At 40.4% G+C, this 22449-nt stretch overlaps 1 pseudogene; it reads left to right on the top strand.

Annotated features, from left to right (window-relative positions):
- The window catches only part of LOC102469853 (eukaryotic initiation factor 4A-I-like), a 59020-nt pseudogene extending 36755 nt beyond the window's left edge, over nt 1–22265 (top strand).
- Nucleotides 22266–22449: the final 184 nt, after the last annotated feature.

Below are 22449 nucleotides of genomic sequence, written 5' to 3'. Positions count from 1 at the left end.
CAATATTTGTTTTTGTCTCTCTTTTTTCTTTTTTTCTCTCCCTCTTGTGTCTTAATTTACAAAGGCCTGAAGAATCCACTTGTTATCTTCGCCCTTTTAGATTTTCCCTCAGGAATAACTACAGGGAAAGGCAAAAGAGGGCTAATTTCAAAAGTATCAGTGGGGGTCTCCCATCACCCCCAGTCACCATGAAAAAGAACTGCCTATACTCTTGAATCTTTTATATTAGAACAAAGACTTTCATTCTATAATTAGAGATAAATCAATGTAGAATTACTTTAATTCAATTCACATTTATTTAGTCTTTCTATTTTTCTTTCTTCTGTAGGCATATATAGATGAATCAAACATAGCTCTTGTCCTCAAAAAGAACACAGTTCATTATGGAATGCAGACTGTGAATAAATATCTGTGATGGGAGGCGGGTTGTGCTGAGAGTCAAAAAAAAAAAAGAAAGAAAAAATACAAAGGAAAAAAAGTACCATGGTAATAAAAGGAGGGGGAGAATGATGAGGCTAGGTATGATGGAAAAGAGAACAAAGAGTAGATTTTTTAAAAGTTTCTTTTGTTAATGAAATGATTAATGTTTGGTCAGAATTAAGACAAAATCTTGGCCCATATTTATTGTACAATTACTACAGGTGAGTTAGAGAACCACTTGATACCTCAGTTTCCCCACTTGCCAATTGGGAGTGATAAAATCTACCTCTTAGAGTTATAAATATTGAGACATCTAGTTGCAATTAGCTTAGAACCCCACCAACTCCACAGGCAGGGTAAGTGCAAAGATCTGTTGGGTGCCATAAGTTGAGTTTTCCTGGAAGCAGAGTCTAAGAATTTATCATGCAAGATGTTTATTAGGAAATACCTGTGGCCCCACCAACACTCACACGAGGCCAGGCAAGGAAGCAGGATTGGGGAGAGAGAGAGAAGCTATGCTGTGAAGCAGCCCCTCTGACAACCTCTGCTGACCTCACAAGTTCTCACAGCTTACAGGCCTCTCAGAGTTGAACTGCGTTTGACTCAGATAGCTTGGTCTTTGTACTCTAGATTCCATCATTCATTGGATGTTGGTTGCCCAGGGAAAGTATATCCATAGTCTGCATCTGGGACAGTCCCTGGGGGGCTTTAATTGCTAAAGACTGAATCACTAGTGAGTGTCCTTTCTTGAATGAGAATCTGTGCTTCTCCAAGCTGGTCTTACCAGTCGTGTACTTACACTTACTTTGACTGCTTGAGTTCCTGGTTCCATGGAGGGTATGCTTTTACACAGGATTCCATGACATATATACACACATTCACAATGTTGTAAGTCAGAGAGTTTACCAATGGCTTGTGAATCAAGGGGAAGGATCACATCACAGAACATGACTTCCACCACCTAAGAGCTCATTCTCCTTACTCTCCACTTTCCTTTCACTCTCTGTCTATTACACAAGAATGTGGCAGGCAACTTTTCTATATTTTCATTTTTCGAGAGATTTTTGCTATAGGTTGCTCACCTATAGCAAAGAGAGACAGAAATAGAAAGCAAAAAATGACCCCCAGGGGGATGGCCATGCCGCAGTACCTTCTTCTCCATTCTCCTCTAGGGATCTTGGGCACGCATGCATACATACTCAGCATGAGTTTCAAGCCAGAAGGTCAGGGACTTGAACCAAGGTGACCCATGTAGGAGTCCAGTGACATAACCACTACGCCATCTGCTAGGCCCTGGCAATTTTTCTGTTGTGGGTCCTGTATTCAAAGATGTATTCCAAATGGATGCAGTACTTTTGCTTCTCAAGAAGTGAGTAAGGCTGGACAGGGCCACAGAGGTAACCATGCTCTGCAGTGCTGGGCCCATGTGGAAGATCCCAGATCACGCCAGCTGTGCAGAGCTGACTGAGGCTGGGGGTGGATGGTGGTGTGAGCACTCTGTCAGAGGTGACTGTCTCTGTCTCCCTTTTTCTTATGAAAGAAATAAATGAAGAAGCTTTAAAAAAATCTTGCTGAGTAAAATTTTCTCTTTCATTACACAAGCAAAGGTTTAAATACACAATAAATCTTAGTTGTTAGTGTAATTTGTATTATTCATTAATCTCTGTTTTTCTAGTACTGATTCATCCTTAGATGAAATTCACTAAAGTAAGTTTCTTTGGGAGAAATCTCAGCCCCTATTTTTGTTTTTCTTCTTGCCTTGTGCCTTCCTCTTCTGACTTCCTCTTAGCCACCTGTGAATCCACAGTCCCTAAAGTCTGTAAGTTCAGGTTAGTATAGTTTGATTTAGTAAGATATCCACTGGAGTTCGAGCCAGAGCTACTGTGGCTGACACTGCCTCTGTTACTCTATTCTTTGATCTTGGTAACTTCTATTTATTCACTTAATTTTATTTACACTTTTTAGATTTTCATTTAATCCCTGTGCATCTTTACAGTGTACAAAATTTTTCCAGCATGGATACAGTACACATCAATCAACTCAAATATATTACCATACACATTATCACCCACAGAGAAAGGGGATGATAATGCTTACCTTTCAGTATTGTTCTGAAGACTCAGTCATCAAAGTCACTCATTTACTTCTTTTATTCAACCACTACTGAGAATCTACTCTTGCTGGTTCTGAAGATACAGTAGTGACCAAAACAGATACATTTCTGTCTGCATGGAGCTGTCATGCTAGTTAGCAGAAGGATAAACATATAAATTAACTACCAGGTACAAGGTACAAGCAATGCTGTAAAAAGTGGTGAACAGGGCCCAGCAAAAAAGGAAAACACACAATCCACATGGATAGTAAGTCCAGGGAAGTGCTGTTTGAGAGAATGTTTGTGTTACTAGGGAACAGTATGTGCAAAAGTCCTGTGGCCAAAGTTGGTAGCAAAGCACTTCTTTCTCATCACATCTGCAACACTTAGTAGGAACTTTTGTTGTAGTTCATGCCACCTTCAATTGTAATTATCACATGGTGAAATTAATCATTGGCTATGGAGTTTCCTCCTCAATCCTCCAATATTAGGATAAGTAAAAGCAGCCTGCGATAGCAGACAGACATCACTTTCAATATCAAATGGATTTAGTTCAAACTCATGACTATCACTTTTAAGTCATCTGACGAAAGATAAGAAAGATAGGTCTAAACAGAACATTAATAGCATCTACTTAATGAGTGCTCATTTTATGAAGGAGAAATCTCTGAACTTAATGGAAAAGCACACAGTAGGTACCCAAGAAATGTTGGCTGAGTCTGTTACTAGAGTCCTTAGCTTATATTCAAGGTGTTTTTAGATTACACCAACCTCACAGGGTTAGGTGAGAAAGAAGCAAGATAACTTTTATAATGATCATAGTGAATGACACCTAGTAGGTGCTCAAAAATTGCCACTTCAGTGAACTACATGGAAAGGGTGGTAGAGCAGGATCCCCAAGGAGGCAATTTCATAATTGTTGGGAAGTTTGAGGTAGAAGAGGCTTTGTGGGAAAACACAAATGCAAACTGCTCCTGGGTTTTATTAGTCTGTCACCCACGTCTTTCCTCTTGAAACACTTTGCAATCAAAGGATTTTTGGAGTGGACTATTTTCAGCCCTCAGCCTTCACCCTGAGCTGCACTAAGAGGAAAAGCTGATTAGGGAAGCTCTGCGGTGTGCACATAAGTCAGAATCACCAATATCCATCCTCTGCAGGATTAGACCGTTAATTTTTTCCCCAGAAACATTACAATCATGTTTTCAATACCCTAGTGTCACTCTTTTTAGGATTCATTATGGCAAAGACGCTGAAATCTATGACTCCTTTTAGCCAACTTAAAACTTCTTTCAAGACCTGACTCAAAAATTCTCCTTGACTAGGATGCTTTCCCTAAGTAACCCCCACTCCCCTAGAAAGCTCCAGTCACCTCCCTGCTGCCTAGAACCTCCAAATTACATTCAGTTCCACTTACCATGAAATTTGCATTTGATGGAATGTTTCCTTTTAGATCTACTCTATAAATAAAAAAGCCTGAATTTAGAATCAGATCTCCTGTCATTACTTCAGCTCATTGAGCCTCTGTCTCTATATTTTGAAAAATTAAAATAAGAAGATCGATCCATCTTTTAAGGTTGTGATGATTATAATAATGATATTAGTACGTCCAAGGAAGTGTTGAACACTCCATAAGTTTCCCAGTATTAGGTTTTTCTTTGTGGATGTGGCCATCTTTCTAAATTATATTGTTAGATTCGTAAGTCCAAGGACCACATCTTCTGTCATTAACTTTCTATGTGATCATGTGAAACTTTTTTCCTTTCTGTAGGACTCAGTTTCTTCATCTATACAATTATGATTTTTGAATCTGATAATTAGTTTTAAAATGTTAGTATACAGGGACCAGCAGTTAGCATAAAGGCTATGTCGCTGGGCTTCCATGTAGTAGATCGTGGTTTGAGCTATGGACCCGGTGGCTTAAACTCATGCCGGATGTGTGTATGTGCGTGCCCAAGATCCCAAGAGGAGAATGGAGGAGAAGGGATTGCGGCATAACCATTCCCCCACCGGGGGGTGATTTCTCACTTTCTGTCTCTGTCTGTCTGTCTGGTGAGCGCACGTGCCCTATAGCAAAAAGAAAAAAAAAAAAAACTCTCAAAAAAAGGAAAAAAAAATGTTAGTATACATGGCCAGCAGGTGATGTGGTGGTTAAGGTGCTAGACTCCCACATAGCCAACTGTGGTTCAAGTTCTGGACCTGTAGCTAGTTTTCTCACTTTCCCTCTCTCTCTCTCTCTGGCCAAATTAAATAATAATAATATTAATAATAATAAATAAAGTGAAATAAATAATTCTTTAAAAAAGTTAGTATACAAGAAAGTGCACCAGGGAGGTGGTTAAAAATGTATATTCTGTAGCCAGTCATGTTGTGGTGGTTAATGTAGCTGGTCCCCACATGGCCAACTATGCCGTTTGAGTCCTAACTTGAAGGCTTGAGAAACATGGTGGGTATCTGTGTGTGTACATGTCTAGAATCCTGAAAGGAGAGAGAAATGAAGGATAAAGGGAAAGGCTTGAGGCATGACACGTTGGGGTGTTTTCTCACTTTCCTTTTCTGTTTCTCCCTTTGCCTCTCCCTGGTGAACATACATGCCCTCTGACAAATTAAAAAAAAAAAATCAGTCTTAGTCAACACTCTCATAGATTCTGATTGAATAGGACTAGGATGTGTCCTAGAATCTGCATATTTTGTGAGCTCTTTGGGAGATTTTGACGTATCTTATCTCCAGACACACCTTGAGTAACATTCCCTATACCAGCTTTCTTGCTGTTTGAAAGGTAAATGTGAATGTAACCAAGACTGATTTTATGTTTTTGGCCTCTCAGAAAAGGAGCTGGCAAAGTTTCTTGGAAACCAGTTATAGCTCAATGCCTAATCAATCAATTCAGGTAAACCTCAAGACCCTAAACTCACAATTACAATAAGAGAGGGGCTGGTGCTACCTCTAGCCATGAGTGTGAAGCTGGCTCCTGTATCTATGCCAGCACACAGTCTGTGCTTCCTTAATCATCGAATTCCTAATCTATAGTTTGGGGTATCATTTCTGGAGTCGATGTCTGGCTGTCAGATAGCTGTTTGCTGCCCTGCCAGCAATCTGGGAAGGGAGAATGTTCACCTGATACTCTTCTATCTCCAGGAACATTTCCCCCAGTGACTGCTGCTCCACTAGGTCTAGGGAATGTGCTGTGTGGCCACTTGCCTTTGTGTGCATTACAGATGTCTTCAAATTTGATATTCCTGGAGCAGCAGGTGTCATGAAGTTTAAGGCACTGGATCCCACATGGCTGGCTGCATAGTTCAAGTCCTGGACCCAGTGGCTTAAAAATCACTCCGGGCATGTGTATGTGCCTACCCAAAATCCTGAGGGCAGACCCAAAGAGAATGGACTATGGCATGGTCAAACCTGCTGGGGTGTGATCTCTCTCTCTCTCTCTCTGTGTCTCTGCTCTGGAAAACACATATGCCCTATAGCAAAAATTAAAAACACACACAAAAAATTGATATTCCCTTTATTATATATGTAAAAAGACACTCTAAAACATAAGACTTATTTATTTTACATTATTACCTATATTAGTGTTGTCTGGGGAGACAGAATCAATAGGACATGTATAGATACGTAATGTAAATAACTTAGAATAACAAAATAATCCTAATTTTCCCTCTTATCCCTTGTATCAGTTCTGTCATTCATTGTGCTTATACAGGTTTATAACAAGCATATATATATATACACGCACATACATATACACACATACATACATACACACACATATACATACAGAATTGAATACACTGCTGCTATTGTTATTTTGAACAAATTGTTATTATTTATAGTAATTAAGAATAAGAAAAATGGGAGTTGGCAGGTGTCAGTCATGGTGGTCAAAGGTGCTGGATTCCCACATGGCTGATTGTGGTTCAAGTTCTGGACCTGGTGGCTTGCATTCTTGCTTTCTCTCTCTCTCTCTTATCAAATTAAACAAATAATAATAACAAATGAAATTAAATAAATAAATGAATAAATATTTTCTTAAAAGATAAGAAAATTAAAAGTTTTATCTTAAAAAAGAAAAATTGGAAAAAAAAAGATATTTACTAGGAGAATCAGCTCACCATTATGGAAGTTGAGAAGTCCCCCAACAGGCTGTCTGCAACTAGAGATCCTGGGATGCTTGTAGTGTGTTTCAGTTAAGTTCTAAGACTTCAGAGTCAGAGAAATCAATGACGTAACTCACAATCCAAGGCAGAACCACTGGAGTGAGTGGCGGGCACTGCCGTGAAACCCTGACGTGGAAGAGAGACGAGCACTGAGTTCTGACATCCAAGGCAACAAAAGTCTATCTTGCCCTTGCTCCAGAGAGACCCATTTTACTTTTCTGCTCATTCTCTCTGGGCTATTTGTTAATCGGATTGTGCCTGCTCACATTGAGGATAGCTCTTCTGCATCTTGTCTATTCAGACTCCCATATTAATTTCTTCTGGAAACACTCTCACAGACACACTCAGAATAATGCTTTATCAGGTTTCTAGGTGTTCCTTAGTCTAGTCAAGTTGACTCCCCAAGCTCATTATCACATTGCCCATATTCCTTTAAGCCTGGACCTGGTTCTGATCATGCTGTTTCTATAGTTTCCCTTATTACCAAACACATAATGGTCCTTATCATTTATTATGTTAATTTCTTACAGGTTCTATAATAAATCATTGCTAACTTAGTGACTTAAAATATAAAAGTTTAGAATCTTACAGTTATAGAGGTCAAAATGCTGAAATGGTCCTTATGGCCTATGGCCTTATGGCCCATAAAGGCGTTGGTCAGCTATGTTCTATCCAGAGTCTGTAGGGGAGAATCTATTTCCTGCTTTTTTTTTTTTGAGCTTCTGGATGCCACCTACAGTCTTTGGTTCATGATCACTTCTTTCATTTTCAAAGAACACCATCTAACCTCTGCTTTCATTGTCCCATCTCCTTCTTTAACTCTGAGCCTTCTGCCTTCCTCATAAGGATCATGGTAATTACACTGGGTTTACCCTGATAATCCAGAATAATCGCTCCATGTGAAGACTCTTAATTTAATCAACTCCACAAAATCCCTTTGCCATATACAGTAATAGATTCATAGGTTCCATGCATTAGGAGTAGACATCTTTGGGAGTCCATTATTCAGCTTGTTACGTTAATCAAATATCTAGTAAACAATCACCAAATATCAAGTGGCCAGGGCCACAGTGGTTAAAAGGATAGACATGGTCTCTGCCTTGAGGACACTTATTGGAGGATAGAATGGCAAACAGGTAATAAAAAAATAAAGGGTAGACAAACTTTGAAAATAGAGGATCAAGAGAACTATCAATATTTGGAAATGTAATGAATACCCGAAGTGATCCTTGATGTTGACCTCCTGCCTAGATCAGATCCATAAGGCCTGTACTTCCCAGGTTGTGTTCTGCTTGCACTACCCACTATCATATATGAAAAACTGCTGGCTAGTTGCCATCTGCCAGTAGAACCTCATGTCCATCTGCCAGACTGAACAGGTAATGACTGGGTCCCCTCCACCTGCACAATACTGGGAGTTGAATCAGATTTATTTCTCATGTCCAATCTAGTCCTAAACTATGGATGAGAAAAATGAAATAATCAATGGGGAGTTGCCTGAAAGTGGACACATACATGCAAGGGATCCTTGTCATCTCATCTAAATGTGAGTGTGTCCACTCCTACTTCCCACCTCATCATTCCTCCATATTGGCCACTGTCAAGTTTTTGTTTCTTACTACAACAGTCAAGATCCCTCAATTTCTGACCCCTATGTTCCTCTCTAGCTTCCTCACATCCTGCACAGACCTTCAGAACTGATGCCCTAATAAGGCATTAATGGATTATTGCACCCCAAAAGATCATACTTTCTCATAGCCAAGTATTTTTGTCCATGCCCTCTTTTCTTCTTGGAAATGCATAAACCCTACCTGCAGCTTTCCAATTTTAACATATCTGGTAGATTCCTATGTATCTTTCAAAACCCAAACCAGACATTGTTACCCTTCAGAAATCTTCCTTAATCCTCCCAGAGAGAGTTAAGCATGTCTTTGGAATGCTATCTACCCTGAATGTACTTCTATTTTCACACCTGTGACAAGGACACACAGATTGGTATTTTCTGTTCTTATAAGTCTGACTCCCCTACTTGACTATAAACTCCTTGGGGAAGTGGGACTGTGCCTTATTCGTTTCTGTATCTACAGCACTGTCCCTTGTGGGGCTACCATGTATGGCAGCTCAGTTCCCAGGTAGGAGACAACTATGCCATGAACTATGATATGAATAATGTCTCTGGGGTTACACGGCATGGTTGTCCAGTCTATATAGTAGATTTTACTACCTATTTGTTGAATGAACGAATAACTAAAAACATAGCTGGTCCATATCAAATGCAGTCCAGAAATGAACATGTCTGTAAGAAGGTAATAATGAAATATATTCTTAGCACCCACATCAACTTTATAATCATAATAAAAAGTTGATACCTTGAGATGTGCTTCTAGACACCATGTGCCCTGTTGGTGTTGTTCTGCACCAGTTACCAAGCAAACACTCTTTGGAGAGCACCTGTCTCTGCTGACACCATTACTGCAGACAAATAGGTACATAAAACAGTCATGTTGGCTCCTGCTTCATTAGAAACTCAAGGGAAGATGGGGAAAAAAAATAAAAAAACCCTGAGTGTTTGCCACTCAGGGATAACATCAAGAGAGAAAGGAATTTTAATTTTGTGAGTTAGTGAGAGGTTATTAAAGTAGTGCAAGGTAAACATGAGGTTGGATGTCACTGAGACATAGTGTCTCTTTCGACTCAGAGTGACAGCCACGGAACACTTCACTTGAGTCCCTCTGAACTGGGATAAACCACTAGCAGCAGAGAACAGTGGAAAATGACTCTCCCTTCTGACTTTGGAAGGCTTCAAACAGATTTATTCATTCATTTAGTCACCCATTAAATATTCATTAGCACCTATGTAACCAACATTGCATTCGATGGGCAGGGAATTCAAAGATGACTAAGATCAAATCCCAGACCTCAAGAAATTTACAACTCACTGTAGAAGACAGGTAGATGCACCATTATTAAGTTAAAAAATTTCAAGTACTAGATAATAACAAGCACTTGCTGAGCACTCAATCTGTGCCATGTACTACATTATACACTCTGAGCACATTAATTCTTTTTGTCTTTATAACAATCCTATGACGTAGCTCCTAGGTTATCTCAATTTTTCATGTTCAGAAATGGAAGCACAGAGAGACTCAGTAGCTTGCCCAAGATAACACAGCTGCTGAGAAGCAGGAGAATAATATGAATTCAAGCTACTTGCTTTCAGGATCCATGCCTTAGTCCTCCTGCTATACTGATGGAATAATAATTGATGTAGTTTTCTATTCAGTCTACAGGATTGAGAACAGCTTCTCAAAGGTGGTGACCCTGGATCCAGATTAAATAGAGACCACCAGATGAGCAAGGTGCATAGCAAACTGTGAGTGTAGCCAAAGGCATGGAGGCAGGTATGTGCAGGTTATGTCCACCTACTAGGTGAAAGTCCTGCACCTAAGGTAGAAATAGTAAGCAAAGCAGTCTTATAGCCCTGGGTCACACTATCACACCTAGGTTAGACACTACTAGTCACATTCAACAGCCTTTCCAAAGGATTGTCTGAGCCAAGAAGGAAAGATACCCATTACTAATGATCCACTGGCAATTGAAGGGGATGGGAATCTGTGTCTTAGTGCCATTTGCCCTTCCCAGTCTAGACTGTGGGATAGTAAGAGGAACTGGGGAATAAATGAGGCTGGAGAGATCAGCTGAATAGACCTTAGTAGGTGCTAATGGCCATGATAAAAACTGGGACTTTGTGGGGACCAGCAGGTGGTATGGTGGTTAAGGTGCTGGACACTCCCACATGGCTGACTATGGTTCAAGTCTCAGACCTGGTGGCTTGCTTTCTCACTTTCTCTCTCTCTCTTTCTCTCTCTCTCTGTGTATGTGTGTGTGTGTGTGTGTGTGATCAAATTAAAATAAATGAATGAATAAATAAAATGAAATAAGTGATTCTTTAAAAATACTGGGACTTTGTTATGTAGGTAAAGGGATTCAGAGAAGGTTTTCAGAGATTGAAATAGGATGGGTGTGAGTGTGGAGGATCAGCAATATCAGTTGTTGCCTCTGCTCTGTTTCACTAAACCATAACTTCTGTTAGGGGATGAAGTCAATGATCAAGGAACCCCAATGGATAACAGTTGGAAGAAATGGTGTGAGACCCTCACTGAGAAAAATTCAAAGTCCCTGAAAGAAACTAGAATTCTCTAACTGTAGATAATTTTATTTGGGGAAGAGTTAGGATTAGTAGAACAGTATCCTAGCCTAGTGGAGGGAAGAAGACAAAAGCTGGGAAAGAAGAATAAAGGGATAATACATTGCTTAGGTTGACTAAGGAATTTTCTAAAATAATTATTTATTTAATTTTATATATCATTGTCATTATTTTAAATATTCTACAGGGCATGTGTTCTCATCAGAGAAACAGAAGTGGGGAGGGTTGAGAAATCAAGCCAACAGGTCTGGGACTTGACCCCTGGCTGGCCATATGGGAGTCCAACACCTCAATCACCACACCACCTGCTAGCTCTCAGCTAAGGATTTTTTATTGAAGTTCTTGGGGATTTGTGGGAATTTGCTTCCTTTAACTGAAGTGGTAGCTACCTCCTACCTTCTCAAACCATACATTATTTATATCCTTGATCCTACCAATGTGTCTTTCCTACTTTCAACCAAATTCCTCTATCATGAAAAGAGAACTAGGCTAGAAGTCAGGAGACGTATGCTCTTGTCTTGACTCTGTTGCTTACACATTGTGAGGCCTTGGAAACTCTGTAGGCCTCAGATTCTGTAAAATAAAGAAACTGGATTGAAATCAGTAGAGAAATAGCTTTGGGTGATGTATAGCTCATGGCCCACCAACCATGCTCTCTACAGACATTGTTAAATAATCACAGCATTCTTTACTCAGTGAGCCTGGAGCTAGCTTTAGAATCCTTCTGAACCCAGAGTTCCAAAATGCCAATTGGAGTTGATATATAATTCCAATTCTACTTGCCAATCCTGAAATCAATGATCTCAAAAAGGTCTTCTCTTTCTAATATTCTTGAGTTCTTTGAAAGATGGGAGTTGAAGAACGTTCTGGAAAGATATGTGAATGCTAGATATTTCAGTAAGGTCGGGAATGGGAGTCTGTCAACAGCTTTGGTATTTCAGGCAGGGCCACTCTTCAATATGCTCAACGCAACAGAACGAATGACAGCGCAGTGGCTTCATTTTAATCAGCCAGGGCATAACAGGCCATGTTCCTATTACAAGGAGATCTATAAGGAATCACACCCATTAATGGTTCCCATTAAATTCAGGGCATGTGGGGAAAATTGTAGTTTGATTTAGTTTAGCAACACTAAGATATTGGCAAGATAATCACATAAAAGCAACACCTTTTATAGCTGGGCTATTTGATTTTATGTCAGCAGGTTTCAATTTCCCACATTTTTATGATGGCATATAGGTCCCCCCACCTAATGTATGCATTAGTCAGAGTAAAGGTTAAATAGATTGTTTTAACATTCAGGCTTCAACCCTGACAATAAAGGTATTATAAAAATATTCTCTGTTATAAGAGACCCTTTTTCTAGCACTACTCCCAAGTCATCCTCATACTGAGGTACAATGGGGGTGCAGTCAAGCCAGTGGGACATAGGGAAATAACAAGGGCAGTGCAGACAGATGCCTGAATGCAAATCTATGGGGTCATGGTGGTTAAAGTGTTTTCTTTCTGTAAAATGCACCACATATAAAATGGACTGAGACCTACATCCTAGGGCTCCTGTCAGGATTAAATGGGAGAACCTATATCTCGTGTATAGTACAATGCTGGGGAACAAAGTAAATGCTCCATAAATTCATCCCCACCCATACCCTGTATGATGGATAAGGGAACAAAAAGGAGAGCCCATCATTTCAATTTAAATTTCCTATTTAGAAAAAAATATATGAAAGGACCATTATTTCTTTCTCAGAACATAGTTCTAAAGGCCCTGATGACTTCCTGCCATGTATCAGGAGATAACAGCTGGGCCAGCTCATCTGACCTCTCCGGGACTGCTAGAAATTAGCTCCTTAGAGACAAAAACCAAGGCACTGGAGTTATTTAATGGACATTGTTTTGGAGCTGAAAGGAAGGAAGACAGAGGGGAGGCCTATGGAGCTATTCTCTTTCTGTATCCCTTCAAGTCCTTGGTACGTTTAAGCCCTTAATTCATCTTCTATTTATGCCTCTTCCTTTCTCTGATAAGTTTTTGAGGAGCCTTTGAAAAAAAGACTAATATTATCCAGGCCAAATGTAATTGGCAGCCCCCTCCCCTGTGCCGTTGTTGAAAATCTCTCACTTCAGAAGCACTGCTTTCTGTCAGGGGCTGAATCTTCAGTTATTATTTGGCGGGCTACTTGAAGAGAATGCAAGCTGTCCCTTTAAATCCATCCCTCTGACTTTCAGTTTGGCCCTATTTAAATATTCCAGACAATTTCAAGACTTAATAATGATGAATACGATTAAGATTAGGGTTTTAATAAGAGCGTTAAGAAAAGATTTTTCATTCTGATGAAGGTGGGCTGCTGTGAAAATTGAATTGGCACCAGGCCTCCCAGGGCACATTGACCAGGATGGTTCTTCACCTCTCCCAGTGTGTTAACTCTCTCTGGCTAGCATCCTAGGGGGAATAGGGCAAATCTATTTATATTCCTCCAAAAGAAGACACCCTGCCCTATCAGAATGGGAATATCACATCCTTCCCAAATCACCCTCATGCTGAGCAATAGTGAGGTCCTCCTCGTATGTGATCTCACATACGAAGAGGACCTCATTGGGCTACTCCCTAGATTAAAGCCCTTTGTTATGATTTACTGGAGAAGCTTGAGCAGGTAGGCAAAGAAAACCTACAAGTTTCTAGTTCTTGTCCGAAATCAGACCTCCTCCCTACAAGGTGTTTAGGTAAAATGTAATGTGGTCAACCACAACAACGGACAAGCAAAGTCACGGGAATATGGTAATGTGAGCTCTCTCTTAGCCCAAACCTGTAAATGGGATTTTTATATACTTAGACTTGACCCCATGGGAGATGTGGAAATGTCACTCACCATGTCATCTCTGCTCTTGCATATCCCTGCCCCTCCCTAATTGTGTTTTCTCAAGTAACCCTATTGATATAAGATAAATCCCTCCCTTACAAACGAACGAACAAATCTAACTCAGTAGGATTCAAGATTGCCACCAAAATGACATCTGGAAGACCTCAAACCTCATAATAATATTATTTTCATACTAAATGACACACCTACCAGAGCAATGAATGCATATAATTTTCTAGGAAAGCACTGAAGAAAACTTAAAAAGAGAAAGCAGAAGTGGAGTTTGGAATTCTGAGAAGTCCCTATATTTTCTAGGAAAAACTTGGAATATTCCTTCTCCTTACCCTATCTTTCCCCTCCCCCCCATTATCTTGTTTATTGTATCTTTATTTTTTTAAAGAGATATTTTGCCTTAGGGTGTGTGCGCTCCCTGGAGAGAGACAAGTGAGAGGGAAAATGAGGAAACAGCCCTCCTACTCATCTCCTTCAGGCCACAATCCCTTTTCTTTCATTCTCTTCCCCGATTTGGGGCATGCATGCACACACACCCAGTGTGAGTTTCACGCCACTGGGGCCAGGATTGGAACTGTGGTCAGCCATGTGGGAATCCAGTGCTATACCATCTGCTGGTCCCTGATGTATTGTATCTTAAACCCTCCAGCTCAAGACAAGCAAGAAGTTGATTTGTGAGTTTATCTCCTGCTTCTCCATTCTTTGACCATTGAATGAAGCTTGAGTCATTGACACTCAAGTTTCGGTTTTTAAGTTCATTCTGTAACACTGAATGGCAAAAGATCCCTTCTTGGAGAGTAAACTAAAATTGGTAGCAAAAACACATGAAGAAGCAAGTCTTGTGCTTAAGAGATCACAGCTTAGACCAGAGTGAGAAATTATTATTTTTTTGGAAGAGTTAGATAGTACATATTTTTATGTACTTGCCAGGGTAGAACACATAATCTTATGGCAACTGCTCAACTCAACCCTTGTAGCTGGAAAGCAGCCATAGGTAATTCTAATCAAGTAGGCATGGCTGTGTCCCAGTAGAACTTTATTTATGGACTTGATTTTAAATTTTATATGTCATGGGGGCCAGCAGGTGGTGTGGTAGTTAAGGTGCTGGTAGTTAAGGTGCTGAAATCCCTCATGGCCAGTCGTGGTTCAAGTCCCAGACCTGGTGACTTGCTTTCTCTTTCTTTCTCTCTCTCTTGTCAAATTAAAATAATAATAACAATAATTAAATTAAATACTTTTTTAAAAAATAAATTTCATATGTCATGAAATATTATTCTTTCGATTGTTTCTATTCATTCAAAAATTAAAATAACTATCTTTAGTCTTTGGCCCACAGGCCATAGTTTGCTGACTGCTGGTCTAGACCTATTTGATTCAGAGGTGTCCCATTCACTAGTTATTGTGACTTATTTGGTGTCCTAGAATCTAAACAATCAAATTATAGACTATCCCTTCCTATTTTGGGGGGATTGGAGTAACCATGACACACTGGGGCTTTTTGAACCTGGTTTTATTTCCTTTTCAGGCTGAATCTCCAGCGCTATCCTGTATCTAACATAAGCTCTGTCCATTTTAACCTACTATTGGCTCCCTGAACATTCTATTGAATTGACGTCAGTATTTTCCTTCTGGTTTTGTCCTTTCTATCTGACTTCTCAACATTCAGCTCTCTGTGTCCTAAACATGCTATTCACCATAGTTTTTTCTGTTTTCAGAATCTGTGTTGACTCCCCAGTATATTGCAAATAAACTGACTTCCCACTGTCTCTTAGGAATCCCAATACTCAAAATCACCTTGTCTGTGCAAAACTCCTGAGAACAAATAATCCATTCCTGTCTGTCTAGTCTCCATAACCCAGGTCTACCCATGACCTTTCTCTCATTTGCACCCTTCTTTATTTGTTTAGTTGCCAGAGAGAGAAGAGAGGGAGAGGGAGAAAGAGAGAGCATCTCCTAATGGGGTTTGGTGACACAGCAATTCCTTTTCCTCCGTTTATTCAACCCATCAGGATTCTGAGCAAGCACACACACCAAGTGTTTTGCAAGCCACTGTGGCCAATATTTGAACCATGGTCAGTCATGAGAGATCCAGTTCCCAATACATAGCACTTAACCACTGCCCTCTGAGATTATCCCTTCTCTTCGGTACCTTTCCATGTGCAATTTATGTTGCCTAAAATGCTCTCCCCTTCCTCTTATCCATCCATCAAGTCTTGACTCCTCAAAGAAGATTCCCTGACAGAAGTTTGTCTGATTTGGTCTCCCACCTTTCTTGGCATGTGCTGGTGCCTCTGTCATAGGACCACACCTTTTGTTGTCATTCATCCCCTGTTTACTGGGTACCACTTTCCTCTAAGCATTGTGCTAACAGCCAGCTCTCTAGACAAAATCAAGTATATGTCCCTGCGTTTCAGGGTCCTGAAATTTGACCCCTATTTTGAAGCTCAGCTTGAAGAATTGTATTGTCCTGTCCACAGAGAGATCAATGATTCTGTTTTATACTATAATTTATACTCTCTCCTCTTCTCCACTTATGGCTGGGTTGAACATATAGAAAACATTCAGTAAATTTATATTAAATTTTATGGATATTCTATGTATAGAAATATGTGGCTTCCAAATAAAAATAAAAAAAAAAGATGTGGCTTCCTATTGAACATAGGAAGAACTCTTATTCTTCAAAATTACGAATTATGAAAACTTTCATGATCTAGTCCTTCCTTTTCTGGCCTCGTCTCTCATACCTTCCACTGTTCTCCTTCCCTTCTAGTAAGCCTCAGCTTCTAATTCTATTCAGTCAACATGGTCACTCTTCATTACTTTGCATGAGCTGTTCCTTCTGCCTTGCCTTTTTTCTCTAATTCATCTACATGATTTCTTCTCATCCCTGTGTTGTCAATTTCTTTTTTTTTATTTTTGAGATTTTATATATATATAAACACACACACTTATTTGCTATTATTTTTTAAAAATCACTATAGGGTGCCTGTACTCACCAGAGAGACAGAGAGAGACAAAGAGAGAAAATGAGAAATCATCCCCCCAGCCCCCACACACACACACGCCTGAGGGATGGCCATGCGACAATCCCTTCTCCTTCATTTTCCTATTAGGATTTTGGGCATACATGCATAGGTACCCAGAGTGTTTCAAGCCTCTAAGTCTAAGACTCAAACCAGAGTTAGCCATGTGGGTGTACAGTGAAGTAACCATTACACCACCTGCTGGTCCCCTTGTGATATTAATTTAAGAGTATACTTTGCTTATGAAGTCCTCATTTCCCCTATGCCCCAAGTCACTTGTAGGTAAGGGCCTTGTCTGCTTTTCATTCCTGTTTCCTAAGTGTCTAGCATGGAGCTTGGTACATTTATGGTTAATGCTTAATAAATTGATTTTCTTTTAACTGAATGAATTTGGAATTTGGGAATAATAGGCTGGAAGGTTTTTCTTTGTAACATTTCTTCTGGGGCCAGATGAAAGTGTGTTAAGTATGAGGACTATTAATTTGTGTTACTGGGTGATATTTAGAAAGGGTAAATTGGGGATTGGGAGGAGAGAAGGGCCATAAAGCTGATGGCTAACCAGGGGTAAAGAGTTTTGCAAATTGTCCCTGTGAGACATGGGGTTGGCTAATTCGGAGCACACAGGGATCTAGCCCGGCTTTTCAGTATCCATCTGTAAGACAGAAGCTGAGATAAGGGAGGGGGTCTGACATGACCCAGTCTGCATAGGTCATCATGTTCTGGCCAGGAATCACCATGTGTGAGGGTATCAGAGTACATCATATGTAATGTCATGGTACAAGTAGAACTTTCTTCATTAGCTGAAGATAGGTTTACATTAAAAATTCCAGGAGCTTCTTTCATCTCAAGAATCAAAATTATTACTTATTTTCAGAATAGCAATGGACTTCTTAAGCAGCAGTCAGGAAGGACTGTTTTCTCCCTGGAACTCATTTAGCAGATAAACTTCTGTATAGTGTGTGAGAGGAAGGTTGGATTCTGGAGGGAAAAAACATCACTACAGTTATCTCTTCTTGTTGTACCTAGATGAGATCCATAAAGGTGGGCATCTTTTTAGACATTATCATAGCCACCACCTACTCAGTATTTCCTTGCATTCAGCTGAGCACTTCATGTGCGTTTTCTTAAAAATCTTTTGAGGCAGGGACTCTCATGGGCCTCTTTTTATAGGTGAGAAAACTAAAGCTCAGAGAGGTAAATTGTTTGAAGTCATTCTGCTCCCAGTAGTGGGGCTTTATTTGAATTTGAATCTTACTCCAGATTCACAACCAACTCGGTGTTGAGGCTCTAGTGTGGGCAGATACTCTTCTAGTTTCTTCTGACAGGTCTCCTGGGAAAATCTTAAGCATGGAGGCTTCATTGATCAAGCCACCAGCTAGGAGTGGAAGTGAAAAACCCACAGGGATTTGACAGAACACAGACAGCACTGCTGTGGCATGCTGACTAGGGAAGAGAGACAATGTGACTGTGAGACCAAAGCAGAAAGTGGAAAGGGTGGGCTGACTGGGTAGCACAGCAGTTAAGTGCTGTGCAGAGGAAACTGGGTCCCACATGGCAGATCATGGTTTGAATTCTGACCCCACCAGCTTAGAAAAGCATACCAGGTACATGTGCATGTCCAAATCCTGATGGAATGGAGAAATGGATAAAAAGGACTGTGGTGTGACCACACCCCATTAAGGAGTATCCTATCTTTCTCTTGCCAGCATACATGCCTTTTGACAATAAAGAAAATAAAAATTAGAATGCATGTCACTTTTAGATTCAGGAAAACTGGATTCTACCTATTAACTGGATCTAAAATCTTGAACAAATTGGTCCTTTTCTGAGCTTAGGTTACCGACTTGTGTTATAGGATATGACCTCCAAGGCCCTTTGTTGGTGAGATGCCATCATGGTGGAAGAGTAGGGTTGGCACTGAAGTCCTTCTCAATTCTTCCCTACCTGGTTTTAGTAGCCATACTTACCATCAGTCCTTGTGCCAGTGACCTTGAGTACTACGATGAGAAGTTTGGGTATTTTTCTATAGCTCTAGAGTAGGGTCTCCTCTATCAATATTTTGGGCCAAATAATTCTTAATTTTGAGGAGTTATCTTGTGCATTGTAAGATGTTTAGTAACCTCCATGGTTACTACTCACTGCCAGTAGCACCTTCCTGGTTACAACAAGCAAATCTCTCTCCCAGGGTACAAAAACCACTGTGTTAGGAAGTCAAAAAGAATTATTTACAATCCAAAGATTCTGATTCTGATTCTCTAGGTCATTAATTCATATCCCCTCACTTAGTCAATAAGGAAACTGGAGCTCAGAAAGAAAATAGGGCTGGCTCAAGGTTCCAGACAACTTGTGGCTTCATTGCTCTATGCCTTATGCTTGAGCCATGTGCAAGTGCTTAAACCATTCCCATTCCTTCAGGCCTTCATGCCTATGTTCTTCAGGGTTCTTTAGAGAGACAAACCAATAGGACATGTTTATGGCTATGACAGGGAATTGATTAGGAGAACCAGCTTTGCAACCTGGAAAGCCTAACATGCTGGTAACTTGACTCAGTCCAAGTCTGAAGGACCCAGAAGGAAGCCAATGCAAAAGCTCTCAGCTGACATTGAAAGCCTGAGAACCTGGATGGAGGGTGGGAGAGGGCACTGTTGTAAATCCTGGAGTCCAAAGGAAAGTGAGCCTTGAGTTCTGATATCTACGGCAGCAGAAATCTATCCCACCTTCACAAAAGAGACTTATCTGCCCTCTATATTTATTCTCTCTGGGTCCCTTCTTGATAGGATGGTGCCCATTTACATCAAGGATGAATCTTTCCCACCTAGTTTACTCAGACTCACACTGGAAGCATTTCCACAGACATACACAGATTGATATTTTGTCAAGTTGCTAGGCATTTCTTAGTCCAGTCATATCGACACTTGAAACTATCACAATGCCTTTGCATGTGTTACTTCCTTTTTCTATTTTTTTCCCTTATAACTAAAGAATTCCTGCACAATCTTTAAGATACAGCTGACACTGTGTTCTTTCTTGTCCCTCTGTTAATGTGGTAGTCTCAGTGCATCTGAAAGGCTCAGTCATTCTCTCTTCCCTCTCAACTGTGAGGTTCAGGGAAGAGGGGCCATGTCTGACTCAGCTTTGATTTTGCACAGAGGCTGGCATACAGCAGACACTCAGTAACTGTTTATTGATTAAATGAATTAAAGGTCATCCATATTGGCAGCTTTCACTTTTTTTTTTTTAAGTGAGTGCATCCTTTGTTCAAATTCATCTTTCATGGAAGCATAAATGAACAAAAGAGATGAAAGTAGTGTGCTCTGATTAAAACTAGGAGGTGGGATCTAGACACTGTGCTTTCCTTCCCATCACCACTCCTTTCCATGATTCCCACCCCTTGTCCTCACTCCTCCAGGGAGGAACTCAGTTGAAAAAAATCATGTCTGATCCAATTTCACTTCAATGCTTGAATTCCCTTGAATTCTTGCCAATTAGACTCATGAATTTCAAACTTGGATGTCCATCAGAATCACCTGGGGTGAGTCTGGTGAAAGGGACAGACTCACAGATCCCATAGCTAAATATTTAGATTTAAAAGGTCTGAGGGGACAATGTAATATAAGCAAGATTATGATAATAATAAATAAATTAAATTTTAAAAATAAATAAAAAATAAAAGGTCTGAGGGGCTAGCTGCTATGGTGCAGTGGTAACCTGACACCCTGCAATGATGAAGTCACGTGGGAAGGTCCTGGATTCTTGTCCCAAGGTCTCCCTATATGCACTGGTTGTGTCTGTGTGCACCTGTGATCCTGACTGGCTGAGGCAGTGGTAGGTAATAGCACAGAGATCTTATTGGGAGGCAACTGTTTCTCTCTCTTTTTATCTCTCATGGGAGAAATTAATTAATTTGTAAAAAAGGGTATGAGGCTGGACCTGAGACTATATATTTAAATAATCTCAGCAAGTGATGGATATGTTAATTTCTTTGACTGTAGTGATCACATAATTTTGTATCTATATATTGAAACATCATGTTGAGGCCGGCAGGTGATGTGGTAATTAAGGTACTAGACGCCTATATGGTTGACCGCAGTTTGAGTCCCAGAATTGGCAGCTTACTTTCTCACTTTCCCTCTCTCTTCCTCTCTCTCTGTGTTTCTCTCTGGTCAAATTATAAAACAAATAAAGTAAATAACTATAAAAATGTTAAAAATATCATGTTGCACATTTTAAATATATACAATAAAAAAACAAACAAAAATGTCTTGACTTTTACCCACAGTATATACAAAAATCAATTCCAGGTAGATTGTAGGTTAAATGCATTAGGAGAGAGTTTCTAAGGATCATGTCTGGATTCCCAATCCAGAGACAATGGTCCTGAAGGAATGGAACCTGAACGCGTCATCGAGGGTAACTGGAATGAGATTGTTGACAGGTTTAATAACATGAACCTTCTCCATGTCATCTATGCCTATGATTTTGAAAAGCCCTCTGCCATATAGCAGAGAGTAATTCTTCTTTGTATCAAGACTTATGATGTGACTGCTGAAGTCCAATCTGGGACTGGAAAAACATGCACATTTGGTGTATTGATTTTGCAGCAGATAGAATTAGATATAAAGGCCACCCAGGCTTTGGTCCTGGCACCGACTCAAGAATTGACTCAACAGATACAAAAGGTGGTCATGGCATTAGGAGATTACTTGGGTACCTCTTGTCATGCTCACATTGGGGGCACCAATATGTGTGCTAAGGTGCAGAAGCTGCAAATGGAAGCTCCCCACATCTTTGTGGGTACTCTTGGCTGCACATTTGATATGCTTAACCAGAGATACCTGTCTCCCAAATATATCAAGATGTTTGTATTGGATGAAGTTGATGAGGTGCTACGCTGTAGACTCAAGGGCCAGATCTATGACATATTCTAAAAACTCAATAGCAACACTCAGATGGTTTTGCAGTCAGCTACAATGCCTTCTGATGTGCTTAGGGTGACCAAGAAGTTCAGGAGGGACACTGTTTCGATTCTTGTCAAGAAAGGAGAGTTGACCCTGGAGGGTATCCACCAAGTCTACATCAATGTGGGATGAGAGGAGTGGAAGCTGGACATGCTGTGTGACTTGTATGAAACCCTGACCACCACCCAGGTGGTCATCTTCATCAAAACCTTAAGGAAGGCGAATTGGCTCACTGAGAACATGCACACCCAAGACTTCACTGTCTTTGCCATGCTAAGAGATATGGGCCAAAAGGAACAAGATATAGCCATGAGGAAGTTCCATTCTGGCTCCCGTACAGTATTGGTCACCACTGACCTGCTGGCCAGAGATGTCATTGAACAGCAAATTTCTTTAGTCATCAACAATGACTTTCCCACCAAGAGGGAAAACTATATCCACAGAATCAGCTGTGGCGGATGATCTGGCCGTATGGGCATGGCTATTAACACTTCCATTGAGGAGTTACCCCTCAACATTACTGACCTCATCTGAGAGGGCCTGTCCTGCAACCTTGTCCCAGCCAGGGTTCCATCCTGGGGAGGGCAGAGGGAGCAACAGGAGAGGGGAGGGAAGGGAGCCAAGGGATGGACACCTTTTCATTTCTTTTTTCTTTGAATAAATGTCACTTTTTGAGACAAAAGAAGGAAATGTGAACATTTGAGACACCCTTTTCTTT

The sequence above is a fragment of the Tupaia chinensis genome, unplaced genomic scaffold, assembly GCF_000334495.1.
Source record: "Tupaia chinensis unplaced genomic scaffold, TupChi_1.0 Scaffold143843_1, whole genome shotgun sequence".
NCBI classification, from domain to species: domain Eukaryota; kingdom Metazoa; phylum Chordata; class Mammalia; order Scandentia; family Tupaiidae; genus Tupaia; species Tupaia belangeri.
The sequence above is the reverse complement of the archived record's forward strand: the minus strand, read 5'-3'. Positions and strand labels throughout refer to the sequence as shown.